Here is a 12,784-nt window from a genome sequence, read left to right on the forward strand (position 1 = left end):
GGCTCTGGGTCCTCTCTGAGGGTGGTGGCGTACGCCGATGATGTTTCCCTTTTCGTGTCCTCGAGAGGGGAGGCGGATTGGGTCATGTCAGAGGTAGTGCGCTACTCGGAGGCATCCGGGTTCATGATCAACCGGGATAAGTGTGAAAGTATCTGGCTGGGAGGGGGAGATCCCAGGTTTGATCTCCCGGACACCCTTCCAGGGCCCCAGGCCACTGCCAAAATTCTAGGCATCGAATTTGGCCCCGGGGACTACCCCCAGCAAAATTGGGAGGGCAGACTTAAGATCGCTGCCCAAAAGGTGGACCAATGGAAGGGTTGGTCTTTGTCCCTAAGGTAAAGGGTTGCCCTGGCTAAAGGCTTTCTGCTTCCCTTGTTAATTTACCTAGGCAGCGTGTGCATCTTGTCAAAACCTCTCTGGACACGGGTCTATAGCCTGTTCTTCCAGCTGTTATGGGGGAATAGGCTCAACCTAATCAAGAGAGAGGTCACATACCGCACGAGGAGACTAGGTGGGTTGGGCATGGACACCTTTCTTAAAGCCAACATTTCCAACCTCTGGCTAGAGAGGGCTCCTCACTGGGTAGTCTCCTGCAAGGGTTGGCTTCGGCCCTTCTTCCAGGAATGGGAGACAGGAGGGCAAGTGAAGGACCTCCGCACACCTCATGGGCATCTCCCGGCTTATGCTACCCCGGTTCTGAAGGTGATCCGCCGGTGGGGTCTGGGAATGTGGGAAATCAGGACCATGTCGCGGCAATGCCTTGACAGGAGGGTTCTGTTGACCCATTTCCAGAAGCCCCTGGCCCTTAAGGATTGCCCAGGCTGGGATCTGGAGGTGGGGCTCGGGCTTTTAAATTCTAAGCGGATCCCCACGAAGTTTTGGGACTTGACCTGGCGCTGCTTCCACGGGAGGCTGTATGTAAAGGATAACCTGAAGTGCAGGAAATCCGATGATTGGGGTTGTCCCCGTGAGGAGTGTGGCGATGTGCTGGAAAGCATGGAGCACTACCTGCTTCAGTGTCCCTTTAATACAGAGGTTTACAACAGGGTGGGGGCTTCCATACGTTGGCCACGGCTGGCGTCCCTCTCCTATGCCGAGTGGGCCTATGGAGCGTTCAGAACTTTGGATGGCCGAGACCGGGGCACTTTATTCCTAGTCAGTGTAGTGGTTAGGTTCTACATTTGGAATGCACGGTGCTTAGTTTCGACGCGGCAGAAAGCCCTCCCAAGGGAAGAGGTGGTTAGTAACATCCTTGGTGACCTGGTGAAGGTGCGTTCTTTGGAGTTCGAAAGGTTGGGTGTGAGGAGGGCCTCTTGGCTTTGGAGGGGCCTTTCCTTTTAAAAACGCACTCTAGGGAGAGCTAGATTTTGTGTGAATGTGGGTAGGGACAGCATAAGGTGGTGTGGGTGGTGAGGGACAGAAGTAGGGGCAGATAGGGACAGGGAGGGACAGGCACTGAGGGACAGATAGAGAGTTAGTTATGATAAGGTAGGTAGAGTAGGGGCAGGTAAGGACAGATAGGGACAGTTTCTTTAGGGACAGAAGTAGGGACAGTCTTAGTTGTTGAGGGACAGGGTGAATGTGTTAGTGAGGGATGGGGCCTCTAGAACTCCTTTTTCCTGGTGGTGGGCTACTGCATGGCACATCTAGATTTTTGTTTCGAGATAGAGAAATAATGGATATTGGGCTTGCAGGCACTGAACTTGGGCCTGTAAGTAAAGGTTTGTGGTGTGGTAATATTCGGTAAAGCAAATGATGTAATGACATTGCATTGTAATATTGTATTGTAAATATGTATTGTAGTATATGTATTGTAGTATGTGTTGTTATTCTTTTCCGTAGTCAGAGGTGCATGGGGGGCGTAGTGAGGTTGGGAGGGGGGTGAATGGGAATTATGGAAAATGGACCATTTTTGAGCACATCGGGGGCAAATGGGTGAGGGTTTTGCTTGTGGGCATAAGCTTTCGTGCTCATCAGGCCTAGACGTGATAAGGCCATGGACATTTATGGACCTGTGGTGTTGGTGGTGGGAAAAATAATAAAAAAACAGCAAAAAAAAAAAATATATATATATATATATATTGAGGTGTTAAGCTGGTGTAGGTACTTTTGCCAAAAAAGAATTGGCTAGGTTTATTTAAGGCAGCATGGGCCAAGAATATTATTTTTGTTTTCCTGTATATAGGTATGGGTGGAAGTGTGAATGGGGAGTGAAAGAGAGTGAATGGGGGTGAAAGATTAAAAACTGTTTTTCATTATTTTATGGGAAAAGTTTTCTGTTGGAAAGTTCCTGCTGGGGGTCCCCTAAGCTGGAAAGCTTGGGGACTATAACAAGTTGCGGTTTTGCACAAGCTTCTGTATGTCCTAAGTGTATGATTAATGTGTGTATTTTGGTTTATGTGTTTTCTTTTCTGGAATGTTGTGTTGTATTGTTTTTGATATTTTATAATAAAAGAGATACAGGATGTAACTCAGGATCAGTAATGTAATGTATGTACACAGTGACTGCACCAGCAGAATAGTGAGTGCAGCTCTGGGGTATAATACAGGATGTAACTCAGGATCAGTAATGTAATGTATGTACATAGTGACTGCACCAGCAGAATAGTGAGTGCAGCTCTGGGGTATAATACAGGATGTAACTCAGGGTCAGTAATGTAATGTATGTACACAGTGACTGCACCAGCAGAATAGTGAGTGCAGCTCTGGAGAATAATACAGGATGTAACTCAGGATCAGTAATGTAATGTATGTACACAGTGACTGCACCAGCAGAATAGTGAATGCAGCTCTGGAGTATAATACAGGATGTAACTCAGGATCAGTAATGTAATGTATGTACACAGTGACTGCACCAGAAGAATAGTGAGTGCAGCTCTGGAGAATAATACAGGATGTAACTCAGGGTCAGTAATGTATTGTATGTACACAGTGACTGCACCAGCAGAATAGTGAGTGCAGCTCTGGAGTATAATACAGGATGTAACTCAGGGTCAGTAATGTAATGTATGTACACAGTGACTGCACCAGCAGAATAGTGAGTGCAGCTCTGGAGAATAATACAGGATGTAACTCAGGATCAGTAATGTATTGTATGTACACAGTGACTGCACCAGCAGAATAGTGAGTGCAGCTCTGGAGTATAATACAGGATGTAACTCAGGGTCAGTAATGTAATGTATGTACACAGTAACTGCACCAGCAGAATAGTGAGTGCAGCTCTGGAGAATAATACAGGATGTAACTCAGGATCAGTAATGTAATGTATGTACACAGTGACTGCACCAGCAGAATAGTGAGTGCAGCTCTGGAGTATAATACAGGATGTAACTCAGGATCAGTTATGTAATGTATGTACACAGTGACTGCACCAGCAGAATAGTGAGTGCAGCTCTGGAGTATAATACAAGATGTAACTCAGGACCAGTAATGTAATGTATGTACACAGTGACTGCACCAGCAGAATAGTGAGTGCAGCTCTGGAGAATAATACAGGATGTAACTCAGGATCAGTAATGTAATGTATGTACACAGTGACTGCACCAGCAGAATAGTGAGTGCAGCTCTGGAGTATAATACAGGATGTAACTCAGGAACAGTAATGTAATGTATGTACACAGTGACTGCACCAGCAGAATAGTGAGTGCAGCTCTGGGGTATAATACAGGATGTAACTCAGGGTCAGTAATGTAATGTATGTACACAGTGACTGCACCAGCACAATAGTGAGTGCAGCTCTGGAGAATAATACAGGATGTAACTCAGGATCAGTAATGTATTGTATGTACACAGTGACTGCACCAGCAGAATAGTGAGTGCAGCTCTGGAGTATAATACAAGATGTAACTCAGGATCAGTAATGTAATGTATGTACACAGTGACTGCACCAGCAGAATAGTGAGTGCAGATCTGGAGAATAATACAGGATGTAACTCAGGATCAGTAATGTATTGTATGTACACAGTGACTGCACCAGCAGAATAGTGAGTGCAGCTCTGGAGAATAATACAGGATGTAACTCAGGGTCAGTAATGTAATGTATGTACACAGTGACTGCACCAGCAGAATAGTGAGTGCAGATCTGGAGAATAATACAGGATGTAACTCAGGATCAGTAATGTATTGTATGTACACAGTGACTGCACCAGCAGAATAGTGAGTGCAGCTCTGGAGTATAATACAAGATGTAACTCAGGATCAGTAATGTAATGTATGTACACAGTGACTGCACCAGCAGAATAGTGAGTGCAGATCTGGAGAATAATACAAGATGTAACTCAGGATCAGTAATGTACTGTATGTACACAGTGACTGCACCAGCAGAATAGTGAGTGCAGATCTGGAGAATAATACAGGATGTAACTCAGGGTCAGTAATGTAATGTATGTACACAGTGACTGCACCAGCAGAATAGTGAGTGCAGCTCTGAGATAGATTTTACATAGGGTACTCCTAACCTTTATATAGATTTATGCTTATTTAGATATTTATAACCTTCTCTGTGCAGGGACCTTTCACTATCTAAGTTGTCTTTATTCCTGTTTGTTTCTATCTCAGTTGTAACGTCATACACACTATTTTGGCCGGGTATGCATTGTCCCCCTCATTCCTGTCCTGGTATGTGTGGCTCCCCCTGCTGTATACATGGCTCCTCCGTCCTCCCCCTGCTGTATGCATGGCTCCTCCGTCCTCCCCCGTGTGTATACATGGCTCCTCCGTCCCCCCCCCATCCTCCCTGTCATACTCACCCCCTCTCTGCACTTCCCTGCTTCTCCGATAGTCTCCGGCGCCAGCAGCTTCTTCCTGTGTTCAGAGGTCACGTGGTACCGCTCATTAAAATAATGAATATGCATCCTACGCCTATGGGAGTGGAGTCATGTGCATATTCATTAGTTTAATGAGCGGTACCACGTGACCTCTGAACACAGGAAGAAGCTGCTGGCGCCGGAGACCATTGGAGAAGCAGGGAAGTGCAGAAACCGCACCAGGAGGTGGTGAGTATGATCTGACAGTCGCGCTTCCCCTCCTCCGCCGACCCCGAGTATAAACAATAAATTTCAAAAATGTGTTTATTGTGACTGAGCCTCGTCTTTAGAGGAGTTAGGGTATGTGCACACGATCCAGAACTGGCAGCACTTTTGACACTGCACATGTTTGCTCCGTCCAAAGCGCTGCTGTCTATTTAACGCGGGTGATTCCACATGTGTTCACTGAACTATACGGATTCATCGCGTCCTCTACATTTCTATTGATGTAATTTCTCTTGTGGAGACCTGCATCTCCGCAAGATAAATTGACATACTGTGGTCTGGATAGACGCGCCGCATGTCCATCTCCGCGAGTGATCCGCAGGCGTCTCTGGACGCATAGTTAACTTGGGATTTCTTGAACACTATCCTGTAACATCTGGATGCTGCGTCCAACCCGCAGCGTTTACTGATCGTCTGCACATACCCCAAGAGGATTTCCCATCCATATTTAGATGAATGTAGATTAGAAAAGCAGTCCAGTTCTTCCTCAGGTCACTTTGTCCTCAGGTTACATTATTTCTGCCATACATTGCTCTTTCTTCAGCCTCATTGAACATAGTGCCACATACAGTGCAGATAACAACATACGATCAGCAGAGTCCTTCTATCACAGTACCTCCACCCCAGGTATCGTTTAGCTTATGGTATCCATTGCTAATCACTACATCCATTGGTTTTGTGGATATTGATTTCTGCGGCCGAGCTCGCATAGGTGTAATTTGCTGTCTCCTATCCCCCTTCAGTCGATTGTTGCTTCTGCTCCATGCAGCCCTGTTGTCAGTCATGGCTTCTGGTTGCCAAAGCATGGGAATGGTGCATGCGTATGTAGGGGTGAGAGTTCCTACTGTGTAACTGGGCCGGAACCAAGAAGACTGTCACCATGGTTCCTAGGGGAACTGTTTCTGGGGGACATAATTAGAGGATGGACTACGGACAGTTCTAGAAGGAGTGGGGGCGGAGCAGGTATAAAAGGAACTGAGAACACCAGCAGGGGGCACTCAACAGAGTGGGAGAGAAGGAGAAGGAAGCCTAGGTGGCGCCAGAGAGCCGGAAGGAGTGGGTGTCGACCAGAGAGATTGGAGGGGGACTTACCACGTTCAGGGAGCAGACAGCACCGAGCAGCCCAACAGAGTGATGTCGCCCGGATGACCGTGCTCCCGTTCCCGGCACTTAGACCCGCGGTTGTGGCCTGCCTGCCGCCATCCACGGCCGCCACTGCCCAATTCCAGCCCACGGCTGCGGCAAGTCTGCCGCTATCCGCGGCTGCCGCTGCCTGACTTCAGCTTGCGGCTGCAGCCTATACGTCCAGGCCCCCGGCCACCACCACCCTGCCACCGCCAGGAGGCGCAACGCTGAGGAACTCTTCAGGGGCCTGCTGTACCCTCGCTCCACCTAGGAGTAGGAACGCCAGAAGCTTACGTCAACTCCTCGTCGGCTGGGCCCAGCGGCTGAGATGCTGAATAGAAACCTAGAACCACTCTGCCGGACATCTGAGGAGGATAAGTGACACGTCATAGTTGATAAATCATAGTTCTTGGACTTGTAGACGGCCATACCGCGGCCTTATAGTTACCGGTTCCGACCGGGTAGTGAATATCGTGTTACCTGTGTAATATTGTTTGGATCCCTGTGAGTATAACTGTTGTCAACTTGCTACTCAAAATAGCCCCTATACAAAAGTTGCATTTAAGCTCACTCCGGCTCCCGTCTTGTCACTGCATCCTGCGTACCTGCGATTACTACACGTGGCGAGAGTATCCCTTTGCCAAGGAAGAAATCCACGGTGAAAATCTGCATATTTCAAGTCCATATCACAGGTCAATTTCAACTGTGGATTTTCTCAGCAGCAAATGGATGAGATATGATAAAATCCCATATACTTTGAGGGTACTGTTACTGTAATACACATCTGATTTTCCGCAGTCGAATCTGTAGCTCCATGTGGACTTATCTCACGTGATGGTGCATTGTTACTGAGCCGGTCAAGTGCAGCACAAACCAGGCAGCAGTGATGCAGCAGGACAGGCGAGGAGATACTGAACCGATGTAGCAGAAGTGGATCAGCGAGGACTGATGCAGCAGAGCTGGATATGCATAGACTAGTGCAGTAGAGCTTGATTAGCGATAGCTAGTGCGGCAGAGCTGGATATATAAAGTAGCAAGACCGTACCAAAATGTAGGAGTGCTGGAAGCATGGAGTAGCAGAGCTGTATAGCCTGGCTTCATGTATCTGTGCTGAAAACACAGAATTGTCGAGTTGTGCAGCAGACTTTGGAAATGTTTGTCAGAGGGATCAAAAACAAAAGCTGAGGATCAGCTCCCAGGAAACCAACTACCTGTATTCCAAGGCGGTGTCCTACAGCTTTAGCCGGGCTTGGCAGCTCGAGAGATTTATATGACAGGGGTGAGTTGGTTCATGGCAACCCAATGTGCAAAAGAGCAGAAAATGGAGGACAGAATACTCAGCACTGGATCCAGGAGACGTGAGTAATACGATGGCTGTGCTCCAAAAACTTTGATCCCCGTGGGTTGATCTTGAGGACCTCTTGCTGGGATAAAGTTTTTCCCCCAGTTCTATCATGATGGCCTCAGTGGTCTCAAGGTACACGCTGAGGTCAGTGATTGGCTGCAGTGGTCCTAAGATATGTGACATCATGGCTGTAGAGCTGGTGAGGAACATCGGAACGATGAACCATTTAAAAGGTGAGTTATGAGTATTTTTTTTTAACCGCACTGCATGCTGTTAGCCAATTTTCCTGAAATCCTGGAAGGCCTTTGTGCATCTCACGGGTAAACTTTTTGTTACTCGGTCACTTGAATGTCCTTGCTTTCCGAATGCGAGTCAATCACATGAGAGGAGTACTCTCTGGATCTCTCTGCAGCATTCGACACGGTGGATCATCAGCTCCTCCTCACTATGCTCCGTTCCATTGGCCTCAAGGACACCGTTCTCTGCTGGTTCTCCTCCTATCTCTCTGACCGCTCCTTTACTGTATCTTTTGCTGGCTCCTCCTCCTCTCACCTTCCCCTTACTGTTGGGGTTCCTCAAGGATCGGTTCTAGGCCCCCTCCTCTTCTCCTTGTACACTGCCCCTATTGGTCAAACAATCAGTAGATTTGGGTTCCAGTACCATCTCTATGCTGATGACACCCAATTATACGCTTCTTCTCCTGACATCACGCCAGCCTTTCTAGAAAACACCGGTGATTGTCTAAACGCTGTGTCTAATATCATGTCCTCACTATATCTGAAACTGAACCTGTCAAAGACTGAACTCCTGGTGTTTCCTCCCTCTACTGATGTACCTATACCCGACATTGCCATTTCTGTGTGTGGTTCCACTATTACTCCCCAGCAACAGGCCCGCTGTCTTGGGGTCATACTTGACTTCGAGCTTTCCTTTGCCCCCACATTCGATCACTGGCTCGCTCTTGTCATCTGCACCTCAAAAACATTTCTAGAATTCGACCTTTTCTTACTTTTGACTCCACAAAAACTCTTACTGTTTCTCTTATTCATTCTCGTCTCGACTATTGTAACTCTCTTCTAATCGGTCTCCCTCTTACCAAACTCTCCCCTCTCCAATCTGTCTTGAATGCTGCAGCCAGGATCATATTCCTCACCAATCATTACACCGATGCCTCTACCTTGTGCCAGTCATTACACTGGCTACCCATCCACTCCAGAATTCAGTATAAACTTATTACCCTCACCCACAAAGCCCTCCATGGCTCAGCACCACCCTACATCTCCTCCCTTGTTTCAGTATACCACCCTACCCGCGTCCTCCGTTCTGCCGATGACCTGAGGTTAGCATCCTCAATAGTCAGAACCTCCCACTCCCGTCTCCAAGACTTTACACGTGCCGCACCAATTCTTTGGAATGCACTTCCCAGGTCAATACGATTAGTCCCCAATCCCCACAATTTTAAGCGTGCCCTGAAAACGCATTTATTCAGACTGGCCTATCGCCTCAACACATTAACCTAATCTATCCCTGGGTGGCACAGCCAAAAGTTTTACCATAGCCAGATTCCCCACATCATGTTCCCACATGCTTTATGCATCCATTAGCCCTCTGTGTCTGTACTGTTACACACTTAACATTATGGCTGGTCCATACAATCAGGGCAACTGTTACCACCCACCTTTCGTGTCTCCCTCTTCCCCTCATAGACTGTAAGATTGCGAGCAGGGCCCTCATTCCTCTTGGTATCTGTTATGATCTATGTGATTATTGTTATGCTGTAATGTCTATTGTCTGTACAAATCCCCTCTGAAATGTAAAGTGCTGCGGAATATGTCGGCGCTATAGAAAGAAAATGTATTATTATTAGTACTGTAAGGAGTCAGATCTTACTGTCAGTAGAGGGTCGATAAAAAGATAATAGATTCAGACTACACAAGATTTGTCGTCTGTAGCCATAGAGCTACATTGGAGTGCTGAAGTGCTGTGTACACAAAACGGTAACAGATTTTTTTTTAATAAAAAAAAATTGCAAAATTTTATCAGCTCCAACTTTGAAATAAGTCACCAGAAGCTAAGGTTTTAGTTTCCATTCCAGTATATCCCCATATGTGATAATAACAGATTCATCCTTGCTGGTTTATGGTGTCAGTACCTTTACTGTCACTAGATGGCAGTGTATTTCTACCAATCTCAGCTGTACGCAGGGATGCGCGTTCTATATGAGCACAGGGTGGATATTTTGCTCATTCTGGGGTGTTTGGAAGGATGTTATGACCCCTCAGCACAAGCAAAATGTGTAGGGGAAAAAAATAACAGACAGCTGCGAGTGACTTTTTTTGTGGTGGTTTTATTGCTTCTCGCTTGGATGAAAAAAAAAATTGAAAAAATTCTGCTTCTCTTTCAAATCAGTTGGAAAATGCTGATACAATATATGATGGCTCAGTGGAAGCGGCCAGACAAGAACAAATATTGTGATCTGATGCTGCTATCAAGATCTATTCCAAGTGCTGAGTGTAGAGGGTCCACAGACACGTCTATGGTGGGAGGGCCTGATAGTGACATCCAAACATGTCTCCCCCATCTATGGGGGTATAAAATAATTCCGGATTGTTCTTATCAAAGATAATACACACCTCAGCTGCTGCAGAACCTCATAATACACCTCAGCTGCTGCTGAGCCTCACAAAACACCTGAGCTGCTGCAGAACCTCTTAATGCACCTCAGCTGCTGCAGAACCTCTTAATGCACCTCAGCTGCTGCAGAACCTCACAATACATCTCAGCTTCTGCAGAACCTCACAATATACCTGAGCTGCTGCAGAACCTCACAAAACACCTGAGCTGCTGCAGAACCTCTTAATGCACCTCAGCTGCTGCAGAACCTCACAATACACCTCAGCTTCTGCACAACCTCACAATACACCTGAGCTGCTGCAGAACCTCATAATACACACTCAGCTGCTGCAGAACCTCATAATACACCTCAGCTGCTGCAGAACCTCTTAATACACCTGAGCTGCTGCAGAACCTCACAATACACCTGAGCTGCTGCAGAACCTCATAATACACCTCAGCTGCTACAGAACCTCATAATACACCTGAGCTGCTGCAGAACCTCATACTACACACTCAGCTGCTGCAGAACCTCATAATACACCTGAGCTGCTGCAGAACCTCATAATACACCTGAGCTGCTGCAGAACCTTATAATACACCTGAGCTGCTGCAGAACCTCATAATACACCTCAGCTGCTGCAGAACCTCATAATACACCTGAGCTGCTGCAGAACCTCTTAATACACCTCAGTTGCTGCAGAACCTCACAATACACCTGAGCTGCTTCAGAACCTCATAATACACACTCAGCTGCTGCAGAACCTCATAATACACCTCAGCTGCTGCAGAACCTCTTAATACACCTGAGCTGCTGCAGAACCTCACAATACACCTGAGCTGCTGCAGAACCTCATAATACACCTCAGCTGCTACAGAACCTCATAATACACCTGAGCTGCTGCAGAACCTCATACTACACACTCAGCTGCTGCAGAACCTCATAATACACCTGAGCTGCTGCAGAACCTCATAATACACCTGAGCTGCTGCAGAACCTCATAATACACCTGAGCTGCTGCAGAACCTCATAATACACCTCAGCTGCTGCAGAACCTCATAATACACCTGAGCTGCTGCAGAACCTCGCAATACACCTGAGCTGCTGCAGAACCTCTTAATACACCTCAGTTGCTGCAGAACCTCACAATACACCTGAGCTGCTTCAGAACCTCATAATACACACTCAGCTGCTGCAGAACCTCATAATATACCTGAGCTGCTGCAGAACCTCATAATACACACTCAGCTGCTGCAGAACCTCATAATACACCTGAGCTGCTGCAGAACCTCATAATACACCTCAGCTGCTGCAGAACCTCATAATACACCTCAGCTGCTGCAGAACCTCACAATACACCTGAGCTGCTGCAGAACCTCTTAATACACCTGAGCTGCTGCAGAACCTCATAATACGCCTCAGCTGCTGCAGAACCTCATAATACACCTCAGCTGCTGCAGAACCTCATAATACACCTCAGCTGCTGCAGAACCTCATAATACACACTCAGCTGCTGCAGAACCTCATAATATACCTGAGCTGCTGCAGAACCTCATAATACACACTCAGCTGCTGCAGAACCTCATAATACACCTGAGCTGCTGCAGAACCTCATAATACACCTCAGCTGCTGCAGAACCTCATAATACACCTCAGCTGCTGCAGAACCTCACAATACACCTGAGCTGCTGCAGAACCTCTTAATACACCTGAGCTGCTGCAGAACCTCATAATACGCCTCAGCTGCTGCACAGCCTCCATAATACACACTCAGCTGCTGCAGATCTTCGTAATGCACACCTAATATTATTTAGTGACTGGATAATTATATTGTGCCTCTATGACTGGGGTCTTGCTCCCCTATTATCCTGTGGTTAATACCCCAGCAGAGTTAGTGTTGGCGGTCCTGATTTATGGCGCTCACCACAGACGGAGAAATTGGTATTTGATTTAAATGCAAATAATTTGGTGTCCTCTTTATTTTTATATATTCCTGGAGGTTCGGTGCGTTACAGCGGTAACACTAATCTCCCGCTATAATCGGAGCCTTTTTTTCTCTCTCGGCCTCAGGATTCATCACACTGATTGGAGAATCAGGAGATCACAAATAACACACAGGACTGTGATATAAAGAGGAACGCCACACAAAGTACACCACATCTATAACATCAGAGTATAGTATAGAATCCCCCACAGAATAAAAATGGCATAAGACAAAAACAAAACTGTCCGTCTTCTGCAAAGTGATGGAAAACTAATAGGAAAGTTGGGTCACATTTGAACGCTGGGTGACAACTCTGATGAGAGCTGCAGTTGTGGGTTGTCACTCTGCTTTTCCACAGAAGGTATCCGAGACAAGGTATTTTGGTTCCCTAGGCAGCTGATGCCAAACGTGCCCACCCCAACTCCCCCCCAAAAAAAAGAACACCAAATGGGTCAGAGACTAAAGTAACAGGACCCCTAATGTATCTCCCTACTCCCTCTCTGATGGGTCAAGTAACGAGCTCTGATGAGCACGTTCACTAGAATTGTTTCCTTTTTCACCAAAAAAGTCAGCAAAAGTAAAAAAAAAAAGCAGTATACAGTGGCATGTAAGAGTTTGGACACCTCCTGGTCAAAATGACTGCTATTGTGAACAGGCTGTGTGCCCACGTAGCGTTTTTTAAGCGT

The 12,784-nt window shown here is 46.8% G+C and overlaps 1 protein-coding gene across 1 annotated transcript in view; it reads left to right on the forward strand.

The window, feature by feature from the left end:
• The window catches only part of LOC141084518 (cyclic nucleotide-binding domain-containing protein 2-like), a 346,033-nt gene that overhangs the window by 7,766 nt on the left and 325,483 nt on the right, over positions 1-12,784 (forward strand). The gene's annotated exons all lie outside the window — the stretch shown is intronic.

The sequence above is a fragment of the Dendrobates tinctorius genome, unplaced genomic scaffold (genome assembly GCF_039654945.1).
Source record: "Dendrobates tinctorius isolate UK_male_01 unplaced genomic scaffold, ASM3965494v1 ptg000023l, whole genome shotgun sequence".
In the NCBI taxonomy this organism is placed as follows: Eukaryota; Metazoa; Chordata; class Amphibia; order Anura; family Dendrobatidae; genus Dendrobates; species Dendrobates tinctorius.